The sequence below is a fragment of the Panthera tigris genome, chromosome C2 (assembly GCF_018350195.1).
Source record: "Panthera tigris isolate Pti1 chromosome C2, P.tigris_Pti1_mat1.1, whole genome shotgun sequence".
NCBI lineage: Eukaryota > Metazoa > Chordata > Mammalia > Carnivora > Felidae > Panthera > Panthera tigris.
Window position 1 is genome coordinate 137,880,167 of NC_056668.1, and position 12,624 is coordinate 137,892,790.

The window sequence follows — 12,624 nt, forward strand, 5'->3', positions numbered from 1 at the left end:
ATAGATAATTTTCTTTGTAGCTGAATCACAAAACTTTTCTAGTTACAGTCCTCTAACTAGCTTTTTGTACATTGACCAGAGGGGCCTTCCAAATTATGCTTTAATTTAAAGCAGATGACATACGTTGAAGCAGCACATTATTAAGGTCTTTGGGTTGACTCACCAACTGGCTTAAAATTACAATTTAAATGTGTTTATTTTAACCACAAAATAATGTGGTATTAATAAACCAGTTTATCCATCCTTCTGTAACGCTAAGCACAAAGAATGTAATCAGTACTTCTAAAGACTTCTAAAGTTAAACTGAAATTGTAAACAGAGAAACTAAGTAAAAGGCAAAGAATAACTTTGGAGCATTGTCTGTTCCTATAGTTAGGTTTGGAAAGAAGTGGGTTTAGTTTTGCTGAGTCCATTTAAGTAAGTCCTGGAGTAACTCTGATCATACTTTTTGTGAGCTGAGAGGTGAAGGGAAATAAAAACCCACTCGGAGGGGAGAAGGTAACCTCAGAAGCAGAAATGGGCAGCAACCCAGGCAAGTAAGACAGGAGATTTGCTCAAGAGTCACTCATTGGGCGGCCTCCTCAGAAAAAGCACTGCTCCCTCTGGATTGATTAGGTTCACTCTGTTTTGGAGGTTACGGGCCATTTCTTTAAAACAGAGCAGAGATCCAAGCGTTGTGGCAGAGATGTGCCCATTTGACAAGGAAAATAAAAATGCACAGTTTAATAGAGAACACCCCGCACAGTCACCCAAGCCAGCAAATACTTATGACTATGAGGTAAATAATCACATCCTAAGGATGATGTTCCCTTTACCTTCTACACACTTAACATGTTTCTAAAGATCCTAAAACATAGGATTAAAGAATACCTTCATATATAATTACATGAAAAAGGTCTTACTATGTAAAGTGAAAAGAGCAGATTAAAAGACTTTTTATATATACTCCTATATTTTTAAATGAGCTATTTATGTTTCTTTTAAAAATCAGCATATGAGTGGTAGAATATGTGAGAATATGGGTAATTATCTTTTTATATAAACAACATATAAGCCCTTGATGATCTCAAGAAAAGCAATACGTGTTACTTTTCTGTGGCACTTCAATTCTTATCTCATTGATAAATTGCTTTTTCAGAAAAAGGGCAGGAGTTAAGAAGCTTTGATTCTTCTCTAGCTCAGAGAATGATATATTTCCCAGAAAACCCTGAGCATGAACACTCCACGAAGACTATCATTTTATGGGGAAAAAAGATACAGATATTGACATATACATAGACACACCCAAAAAATAATGTGATGGCTATTTTTAACAGGTTGAGAGAGGTAGTGGACAGAGCAGAAAAAAAAAGGAGAATTAAACTCATAAATTAACTCACTGAATTAATAAATTGATTACTGAACTTTCTAGAAGAACTTTATACATTAAGCCTCAATCCTTTCAAAAAGAATGATTGGTTATCAATGGCTTTCTTTTCCTTTATTATTTTTTTAAGGTTTATTTATTTTGAGAGAGAGAGAGAGAGGGAGCAGGGAGGGGCAGAGAGAGAGGGAGTGAGAGAGAAGCCCAAGCAGGTTCCAAGCTGTCAGCATAGAGCCCCACACAGGCCTCAATGCTGAACCACAAGATCATGACCTGAACCCAAATCAAGAGTTGGATGCTTAACTAACTGAGCCACCCAGGCGTTCCCCTTTATAATTTTTAAATTAAAAAATTATTTTAGAAAAGGAAAAGTGTAGGGAATAATAAAACCTATACCTACCAATCTATCAGACACACATAGCTGACAAATGTAAATATGAATTAACCCTATTTTGAAATAATTTTTATTGAGGCATAGTATACTTACAGAAAAGAATGCTAATCAAAAACATATAGCTAAATGACATCCCATAAAATGAACATACCCATGTAACCACCACCAACCTCAAGAAATTAAACAGTATCAGCACCCAGAAGCATGCCCTAGGTGCATACTCCTCATTCCTTCACCATGGCAACTTCTATCCTGATTCCTAATTATTATAGAAGGTTTCTGACTAATATTTAAATTTTATATAAATGGAATCACACATTTTGGATCTGGATTATTTTCCTCAAAATTGCACCTATGTGGGACATATATTTGTGCATGATGCTCAAAGTCAATATCTATTTTTTCGTATGGAAGTGATATTAAACCTGATGTAAAAATTGTTCTTTTCCGGCTGTTCATGTTGCCATTTTTCCATACACAAATTGTCCATGATTGAGAACGTCTGTTTCTGTACTTTACAATCCCTGCTATTGTTCTTTTGATCTATCCTTTTGCCAATACGATTCTCTTAATTATTATAGTTTTGTAATAAGACTTAATAAGAAAAAAAATCAGCCGACTTTTTCGTTTCCTTTAAGATTATCTTGGGTATCTTGGCCCTTTGAATTTCCCAACAAATATTGGGATCAAATCTGTTAATTTCCATTAAAAACTCTTGAATTTTGATTGATACTGCATTTTATCTTTAGACACTTTGGGAGAAGAATAGGTATCTTTACAACATATATTGACTATTTCAAATTGTGAACAAGGTATATTTCTCACTTCACTTGCCTCCTTTGTTTTTTTCTCAGTTATGTTCTTATAGTTTACATATAGGGTTCTTAAGCATGTCTTGTTAGACTTACTTTTAGGTATTTGATGTTTAACACTACCTTGTATTATATTTTTAAAATTTAATTTTCCAGTTGCTTGCTGACAGTATATAGAAATAGTATTGCTTTCTCAAAGATTTTATATTGTATCCAGAAAACTTACTTAATTCAGTTAGTAATTATAACATTTTATCTGTAGATTCTTTTGGATTTTCTAGATATACAATTATATTTTCTACAAATAACAGTATCCTTTCTTCCACTACAGTTCTTGCAAGTTTTATTTATTTCTAATGACAAATTATGCTGAATAGGATTCCTAGTACAACATTCAATAAAAATAATCATATCAAATATTCTCATTTCTAATATCAGGGGAAAAAGCTTTAAAACTTTACTATTAAGTATGACAACTGCTTTAAAATTTTAGAGATGTGATTTATTAGATTAAAAATGTTATCTTTCTGGTACTAAAATTTATATGAAACAATCAGTGGCTGCTGAATTTTATCAAATGCTTTTCCTACATCTACTGAAATGATTATATGATTTGCCTTCCTTTTCTGTCCATGTGGATTACATCGATTCCTTCTCAAATAAACTACTACTGTATTTCTAGCATAAGCCAAATAGATCATGACATATTAGCCTTTTTATCTAACACCAGACTTGTATTGCTACTATTCTTGCTTAGAATTCTTGCATCTCTGTAGATGAGAAAGATTGGCTGTAGTATTTCTTTCATGAAATGTCCTCAACAATGTTTCATGACGATGTTTTCCTGGTCTCAAAAAAAATGAGGTAGGAAATGGATTCATCTTTCATTCTCAGGAAGAGTTGTGACAATTCTCCTTTAAATATTTGGAAAAATTCACAAATGAAGCCATCTACGCCTAGGATTTTCTTTGTAGGAGGTTTCGAATAACAATTTTTTAATTGCTACAAGACAATTCAGATTTCCTGTATTTCTTCTTGAGTTAGTTTTAGTGAGTTCCGTTTTTCTAAGAATTTGTCCCAAACTTACCAACATATTTATAATATCATTTATTTGTGCCTTCTTTCTTGATCAGTCTTGCCAAGTTTTTCAAATTTTTCTTTTCCAAAAAAGTGATTTGGGGTTTTCTGGATTTATTGTGTTTTCTATTTCATTAATTTCTGGTCATCCTTTTATCTATCTTTTTTGCATTTGAATTGCTATTCTTTTGCTAATTTTTTGAGCTGGATCTTAGAATATTAGCATTCACAGGTTTTTCTAATGCATATATCTATGATTTATATCTCACTAGATTTCATGTCATATATTATGTAAAAATGTTTTATGTTTTTTATTATTTATTTATTTATTTATTTATTTTAAGAGAAAGCATGCACAGGCAGGAGGGGCAGTGAGAAAGAGAGAAACCCAAGCAGGCTCTGCACTGTCAGTACAAGCCCGACACAGAGCTTGGTCCCACCAACTGTGAGATCATGAACAGAACTGAAATCAAGAGCTGGACGCTTAACCAACTGAGCCACCCAAGCGCCCAGCAAAATGTTTTCTAATTTCTACTTTGTCTCCCTCGGACCTATAGGTTATTTAGAAGTTATTATTTGGCAATTTTCCAGTGTCATTTTAGTTTTGATTTTTAGCTCTTTTTCACAAGTATTAAAGAATATAGTTTGTATGCTGTAATTAAAAAGAAAAAAACAAAAAACATATTGTGCCTTGTTCTCTGGCTAAACCAATAGCCAATGCTTATAAATGTTCAAATAGCAGTTGTTGGGTGTGGTGTACTATATAATGTCAACTGCTGACTGTATTGTTCAAACGATTTATATTCTGCTTGATGTCTGTATGCATTTATTTTATTGGCTGAGAGATGTGCATTAAAATTACCATTGTAATTGTGCAGTTTTTGTAGTTTTGTTATTATTTTCCTTTGCATATTGAAGCTATATGGTTTGAGACATTATGAAATGCTTCTATGTCTGGAATGTCTGTCTACTCTTTTCATGACCACCCTAACACAAATATATGCTATTTCTAAGACATATTCCTTAAATTTAACAATGAAGAAAAGTAGAAAGAGAATAGTAAAAGGTATTCTGCCAACACTACCCCCCCCCAGAAAAACTTTGGTTTTCAAATTATTTTATTTTCCACCTTCTTATATTCTTCTGTTTAAAGTGTGGTTCATACAAATAGCACAAAAATTAATTAGGTTTTTTGATGTTGTTCTATTTTTGTTTTGCTTCTCTACTTTTTAAAAGCCAGGGGCAGCTGGGTGGCTCAGTTGATTAAGTGTCTGACTCTTGATCTCTGCTCAGGTCATGATCTCACAGTTTGTGGGATTGAGCCCCGTGTCATGAACTGTGCTGACAGTACAGAGCCCAGTTGGAAATCTCTCTCTCCCCCCTCTACTCCTTCCCCACTTGTGCCCTCTCTAATTAATAAACATTTAAAAAACAGTCTAAAAAAATCCAATTTCATAGTCACTGTGTTTTCACTTTTAAGTTTAATATTTATGCCCGTGATTTCACTATCTGGACCACCTTTTCCCTCTTTTTTTCACTCCTTCCCAATAACTCTTCCCCTCATACATGTGTTCTGACTTTATCCCATATCTTCTTTATCTCAGCTCAAGGCCCTTTATAACATTCAATCTTCCCCACTGTTAGAAGTAGAACAGTATCATCACTCACACGGTTTGACATTCAAATTCTATAATATTGTTGCTATTTCTATAAAATTGAGTATGTAAACATTCAATTATACTTGATATTATCAGATTGACCTTTGAGATGGTTAAATATAACCAAGAGATATTACAACCCATAATTCTAAGACAGTCAGTATTTCCCTACTTCTTCTCCAACATTTGGTATTTGAGTCTTTTTCAACTTTGTCAGTTTGAAATGGTGTTAATTATCTGATTTTGGATTTGACTTGCATACATTTGTTTATTGGTGATCTTGAGTTTCTTGTGTTTATTGGAGTTGTAAGATTTCTGTTAGGGGAGTTGCCTGTTGGGTGACTTTTGTTTTCCACATTCACGTGTGGACTTTAACTGCATTTACTTTATATGCACTTGATTCTCTTTCACTTTGCTTATTACTTTCACTTTGCTTATTCTGTCTCTTGTATAGAAGTCTGGGGTTTCTCTTATTTTTTTTATTTTTTATTTCCTCAAAATTTTAAGTCCTTTCCTTTGTTGTTGGTATATTTTCAATCTTTGAAAGCATCCTCCTCTTCCCTCCTCTTTAGTCTTTTTCATACATTGACAGTTTTAGCATTCAGGTTAAATGTGAGTATTCCCAACCAGTAACAGTTTCTTTTCATTCTTCACAAGGAGTACCTGCACATAGTTTTTCACACATATTTCTTTGGTTTACTACAAGGATATCCAAGTGAATCTAACTCAAGAAGGACAGCACTGGAATGTAATGGAAATCAAGGCTTCAAAATAAATGCATGCTGTATACGAATAAATGCAACGTAAGTAGAAAAACGCAGTTTTTCCTTCACCGAACATCTGCAGTTTACTCACAATAGCTCTAACCCACTTACGAGAACACCTATCAGAGAAGAAAAGGAGATGAACAGTTACAACAGATTCCCCTGTTGTCCTTCAACAACTACTATCCTAACACCTCAAAAGTTGGATCCATTGACAGATGGTTGATGCCTTGGAGATATTGGAGCAGTCATTTTGGATTGGCGAATTAAGCTATGGAAAACCAATTTCTTAAGGCTAGAGCACAAAATAAAATAGTCTTATTTTAAGACTGCATACAAATTTCCATCCATCCTACTATTCGCTTACTCCTATGATAGGAACAAAGTATCCCCACACTTTACCAGCGGTAGACATGTCTGAAGGCATGTGTGCACTGAGACATTCAGTTGTCTGAATACCCAACATAGATGATTGAATGATTCATGAATGGTGTTTATCAATTTTCCAAACAAATGGGGTAACGAAATAGCCTTTTCCCAAGTCCTCCACTTTCCTAGAAGATGGATGTACTCACTTTCTACTGAAGTGCCAATTCCCAAATGGCCTCTACATACCGCCTGTCTTTTATGTAATATAAGATTTATGTAAAATTTAGCATAAAGGCTCAGAAGCATACTAAAACTCTGGGATGGTGAAAATGATTCAGAACCTAAAAGAGACCGTGGTTTCACAACGTTGTGAATGCACTAATGCCACTAAATTGTGCACTTTAAAATGGTTAATTTTATCTTATGAGAAATTCATCTCAATTTACAAAAAAAAAAAAAAACAAAACACTAAACCAAGAGGTTCCCTGGAGCTAAATAAACTATACTGCGTTATAATTCCCCCAAATAAATATTGACAGGTAGGTCACTACTATTTATAATCAATAGTGGTCAAAGTAAAACATTTGTGAAGACTGATGCTTACATAAATTAGTACTGATCGAAGATTAGTCTTGGAATATTATCATTGTCACCTACCTGTATCTCAATACACTTTCTGAGCTGGTAGAGAAAGGGTAGAGTTATAGCAGCCACCTGCTACAACGGCAGGTGCGGCTATAATCTGCAGTCTGTCTTATCCATCCATTTTAGGGATGGAACTCTACAGACATACCTTACAACAGTTTGTTTGCAAATTATCACTATGCATTTTAGCTGTGATTTTGTATTTCTGATTTTCAGTTTTATCCATGGATAAAAAGCTAGTAAGGAAAAAGGCAGCAAAAGATGAAGACAGGTGATTACTGCATATATATTTACATTGCTTTTCAGGAAGAATAATGCTAGAATATCTCTATAAAGATAAAACAACTTTAAAAATTTTTTTTAACGTTTATTTATTTTTGAGACAGAGAGAGACAGAGCATGAACGGGGGAGAGGCATAGAGAGAGGGAGACATAGAATCTGAAACGGGTTCCAGGCTCTGAGCTGTTAGCACAGAGCCCGACGCGGGGCTCGAACTCACGGACCGCGAGATCGTGACCTGAGCCGAAGTCGGCCGCTTAACCGACTGAGCCACCCAGGCGCCCCAAAACAACTTTATATATCAAACCCAAAGCAGGCAAATTACTGATGTGATATTATTATTAATATTCATAGTAGTGTTAAAATCTAAATTCAAAGAATCTATAAATATATTCCAATTTTAACTAGGAAAATTAATATTGTTTTATAGACACGCATGTCTTCATTAATGTTACCTGAGAAAAACATCAAATTTTATCAAAAAAAACCCTCAGTAATTCATTTTAAATTATTGTAGCCATGTTTATTTTTTCATGTAAATTTCTATCCTGAAACCCTGAAATAAATAACTTTGCAATTCATGTGCTTATAGAATATATTTTATAAATCCCAGGCCAAAAGGGCAAATATCTACAGGCAGATGCCTTACTTCCCACAAATTTTGATGTGTCTTTATTAAATCTGCACATGTCCATTAGAGTATCATATGTGTGGTTTTATGATGAAAGAAAGATTTATAAAGGCTGACTTAACATCATTATCCCAAAGGGACCAATAAATCATAAAACCTGTTCTCATTTATTCAATAAGCATTCATTGGCCAATTATTTTGTGTCCATTCTTTTCAGGCCATTTGCATGTTCCAGTAAGACTGCTCTTTGCCTTTCTCTCTCGTGGCTTTTACACACCTCTTGGCTCTGAGATTCTCATTTTTGACTGTATATCAAGGCAAGCCTTATCCTCCTCTTCCCAATCACTGTCTTTTTTCTTTCAGAACTCAAATTTTTTTTAATCTCATTTTGGTATTTTTTAGAGACAGACAGAGCATGAGTGGAGGAGGGGCAGAGAGAGAGAGGGAGACACAGAATCTGAAGCAGGCTCCAGGCTCTGAGATGTCAGCACAGAGACCGACATGGGGCTGGAACTCATGAACCATGAGATCATTACCTGAGCCGGAGTTGATGCTTAACTGACTGAGCCACCCAGGTGCTCCTCAGAGCTCAAATTTTATTTATTGTCCTCAGTACAGTATAGTTCTTAAGAAGAAGCTGGGCCACAACCCAAGCCCAAGGGGTAAATCTTAACTGGTCTATGCCAACAGTGATGATTTCACTCACATTCCCAAGTGATTGCTTTTAGCATTCGTGTGTGACACAATTACAGTCAATAAAAATGAGAGGAAGTCTGCTGAGTGGTTCTGGGATGGATTTCTACACTCTTTAAATGGGATTCAAGATGCCCTCTTCAATACCCATCACACACCCACCCCTCCCTCCCACCCCCAATCAGCCCTCAGTTTGTTCTTCATATATTTATTTTTTTTTTTAATTTTTTTTTAACGTTTATTTATTTTTGAGACAGAGAGAGACAGAGCATGAATGGGGGAGGGGCAGAGAGAGAGGGAGACACAGAATCAGAAGCAGGCTCCAGGCTCTGAGCCATCAGCCCAGAGCCCGATGCGGGGCTCGAACTCACGGTCCATGAGATTGTGACCTGAGCTGAAGTCGGAGGCTTAACCGACTGAGCCACCCAGGCGCCCCTGTTCTTCATATATTTAAAAAATAATAAATAAATAAATAAGTAAATAATTAAATAAATAAATAAAAACTTTAAACAATTTAAAAAAATAAATGGAACTTAAGAGAGTTATATTCTCTTTCTTACCTTTTAATTGTCAGCTTATACCACCTGGAGTTGGGACAGCAATATTGGGAAGGGACCCCAGATTCAGAAGCTGTGGTGAACTGAATATGCCAGAAGCAGACATTATTAAGACAGAGGTTGGGATATTATTCAACCTTGAAAAAGAATAGAAAATCCTACCATCTGTGACAATATGGACGATTCTGGAAGACCTGATGCTAAGTGAAGTAAGTCTTCTAAGAGAAGAAAAAATGGGGAGTTAGTGTTCAATGGTTATAAAGCTACAGTTTTGTGAGATGAGTAAGTTCTAGAGATCTGTACAACATAAGGCCTACATTTTACATGGTATGCACTTGAACATTTAGGAGGATGTATCTCATGTTAAGCGATCTAAATCCACAAAAAAGAGACATAAGGAATCTATTGGGGGTGATGGATACATGTATTACCTTGATCGTGGTGTTGGTATCATGAGTGGATGCATTTGTCCAAAGTCATCGAAATGTATACATTAAATATCTGTAATTATTTTATATCCATTGTAGCTCAGTAAGCTGTAATATCAAAATGGCTTTGAAATAGCATACTCTAACCCAGTAATTCTACATCTGAGAACCTAGCCTAAGAAAATAATTGAGAATACATAAAAGCTTTATGCACACATACAAAGACAGAGACTAAAATGCAATGTGTTTGTTAGGCGTCAACACCTGTGGAAGGAAGTGGAAGGAAAAGTGGGAAGAAGCAGGATTAGGGCAAGGGAGAAGTGAACTATGATGCAGGCCCAACAAAGCTTTACTCAACCACATGAGGAGCTCTGGACCAGTATTCCCCCAGAGAAGTTGTCCTGCTTTGGACAGAAATGGCTTATTTCCTTACACTCTCAACTTTACTCAGATATCTGAAGAATGAGGCAGCTCTCTTTAGCTGAGGCATAAATTTATGAAGGTGTGGAGATCTGGGGCTGCCTGTTGACCTTACTCCTCACAGCAAGACCTTTCTTGAAGAAGGACTTGGGTAGTACACCTCCTTGTCTACCACAGGGCAATCCAGTCCACTGAGGATTCTGTATGGAATGATGGCAGATGTCTGCGTCCTTGTTGGTGCCATTGATCCACGAAGTTAACCAATCCTGGAAAGTACCTGCCTCCAGGCTTACTGTTGTATGAGATCATAAACGTTTCGTTAAAATTTCCATTACTTGCTCAATAAATGGAATTTTACAAGACTATTGACTTTCACAGAATTTGAGACACACTTCTTCAGCCTGATCCTGAACTCTTTCTTCAAGCATAATTCTATGATTCACTCTTCAACTCCACTTGTTGTGGCTAAAACATGCTGCTGGCTTTTCATAGTTTCCTTCCTAAGAGGAGGGGCTCCAACCCCAAGCAAGGTTTTATGCATATGCTGGGGAACAGAAGGAGAATAGGGCAAATTTCTACCCAAAAGAGCTCAGGGGTATATAATAAATAGCAGTGGCAAGAGTTATCAGGACCTTTTAAATGATGCAAAGTGTGCCCCCAAGACCCTGAAGTCAATGTAATTTTACTCAACAGATAATCTAATTCTTATAAAGAACATAAAAAATCTAACTCCTCGACCAGCATTGCAAACTCCACAAAGTCCAGTATCTCAGTAAGCCTCGATTTCCTCATTCACAAAATGAGATGTTTAGGCTAGATAATCTCTAGGGCCCCTTCTAACTTTAAAATCCTCCAATTCTATGAGCCATGTGTTCATTTCTGCTTATGACATTCTGTTTCCTGAAGTACATTTTCAATAACAGCCATCAAATAATAGCCATCCAGACACTTTCCGCTTAAATCACCTCTTTCACCGGATGTCACCCTAAGGGCCTCTGAACACCTCAGTGGAGCAAGAGACGCAAGGGAAGCTGTCAGACAGCTCCCTTCTGAGCTGTCTTCTGTGAAAATGCCTAATCATATCTGCTATGTGCGAGCAGCCATCAAGCCCCAGGCACAAAACAGAGGCTAGCAATAAAGCATTCCCCAGTGATGTCTATGTTCCAACAGGCTGTGAGCTGTAGGAACATCTTATTACAAGACCTTCTGGGAACCAACTGAAGGAGACCCCAGTGTATTTTTCTTAAAGGAAGACTTAGTTCTTTATGACCAATTAGCCTTGTTCTAGAAAATGAAAATGTATTTGTATTGGTTTGATTTTTTAAAATCAATTGCTTCCAAGAAAAATGCTTATCTATCTTTAATACATAAGGACCCCCCCCCCGAAGTCCAATTGTTCAGTAAGTCTTTGGTTCCATCAATAAGCAGCTCACAAAAGAAGATAGATCAAAGATAAGCATATGAAAAGATATTCAACTTCATCTTCCTTCAGGAAGATGTACATTAAATATACACTAAGATGTCACCACTAAATTTTTAAAAAGCATAGAATTAGGAAGATTGACAATGCAAATTTTGGGGAGGATGTAGGGCCCTAGAACTTGCATACAATGCTGGTGAGAACAGAAGGTGGGACCAACACTTTAGAAAACAGCTAGGCAATTTCTAACAATTTTCCACATGTACGTCCCTTATGACCTAGCAATTCCAATCCTATGTATATAGTCAAAAGAAGTAAGAGGCTATGTCCTCCAAAGTGTTTAATAAAATGCTGATAGATTTTTTTTCTGTAACAGTCAAAAGCTAGAAACAATCCAAAAAATCTATTAAAAGGAGAAACAAATGAAGTACTAATATATGGTTGAATCTCAAAAACGTTAAAAGAAGCCAAAAGAAGCCACACCCAGATGATATCCTGTATCATTCTCTTTATATGATGTTCAAAAACAGACCAATTAACCTATGGTTAAAGAAGGCAGAATAGTGATTATCTGTGAGCACAGTTGAGGCCATGGATTGCAAAGAGGCGGGAGGGATCTTTCCCAATTTTGATCTGGGTAATGATGACACAGGTACATATAAATGTAAATACTTACTGAGCTGTATACTTAAGACTTGTGCACTTTATTCTGTGTAAATGATACTTCAATTTAAAAAGTAAGTCGTTGGTTCTCTCAATACAGTAAGAGGAGGCCAAATCTGTCTTCTCATGTGGACCCTACTCTGAACATACTGCTTTTCTTCTTGAAGCAATATTCTCCAACAAGTTAGACCCTATCAGCTCCACCTTAATAAACAGACGTCCACAATTCAGACTGACCAGGATTTAATGGAGAAGTCAAAGACGGTAACATCTACACAAACGGCTTCCATATATCAAAGGCTTTCTGTGTGCCATATGCTGTGTATGTCATCACTTCGCATTCCCAAACCATCTTGCAAGGCAGAGACCACTAATTATATTTTCTATATTAGAAAACTAAAGCTCAGAGCAGTTAAGTAACTTTCTCATTTTAACACAACTACCCAGTGG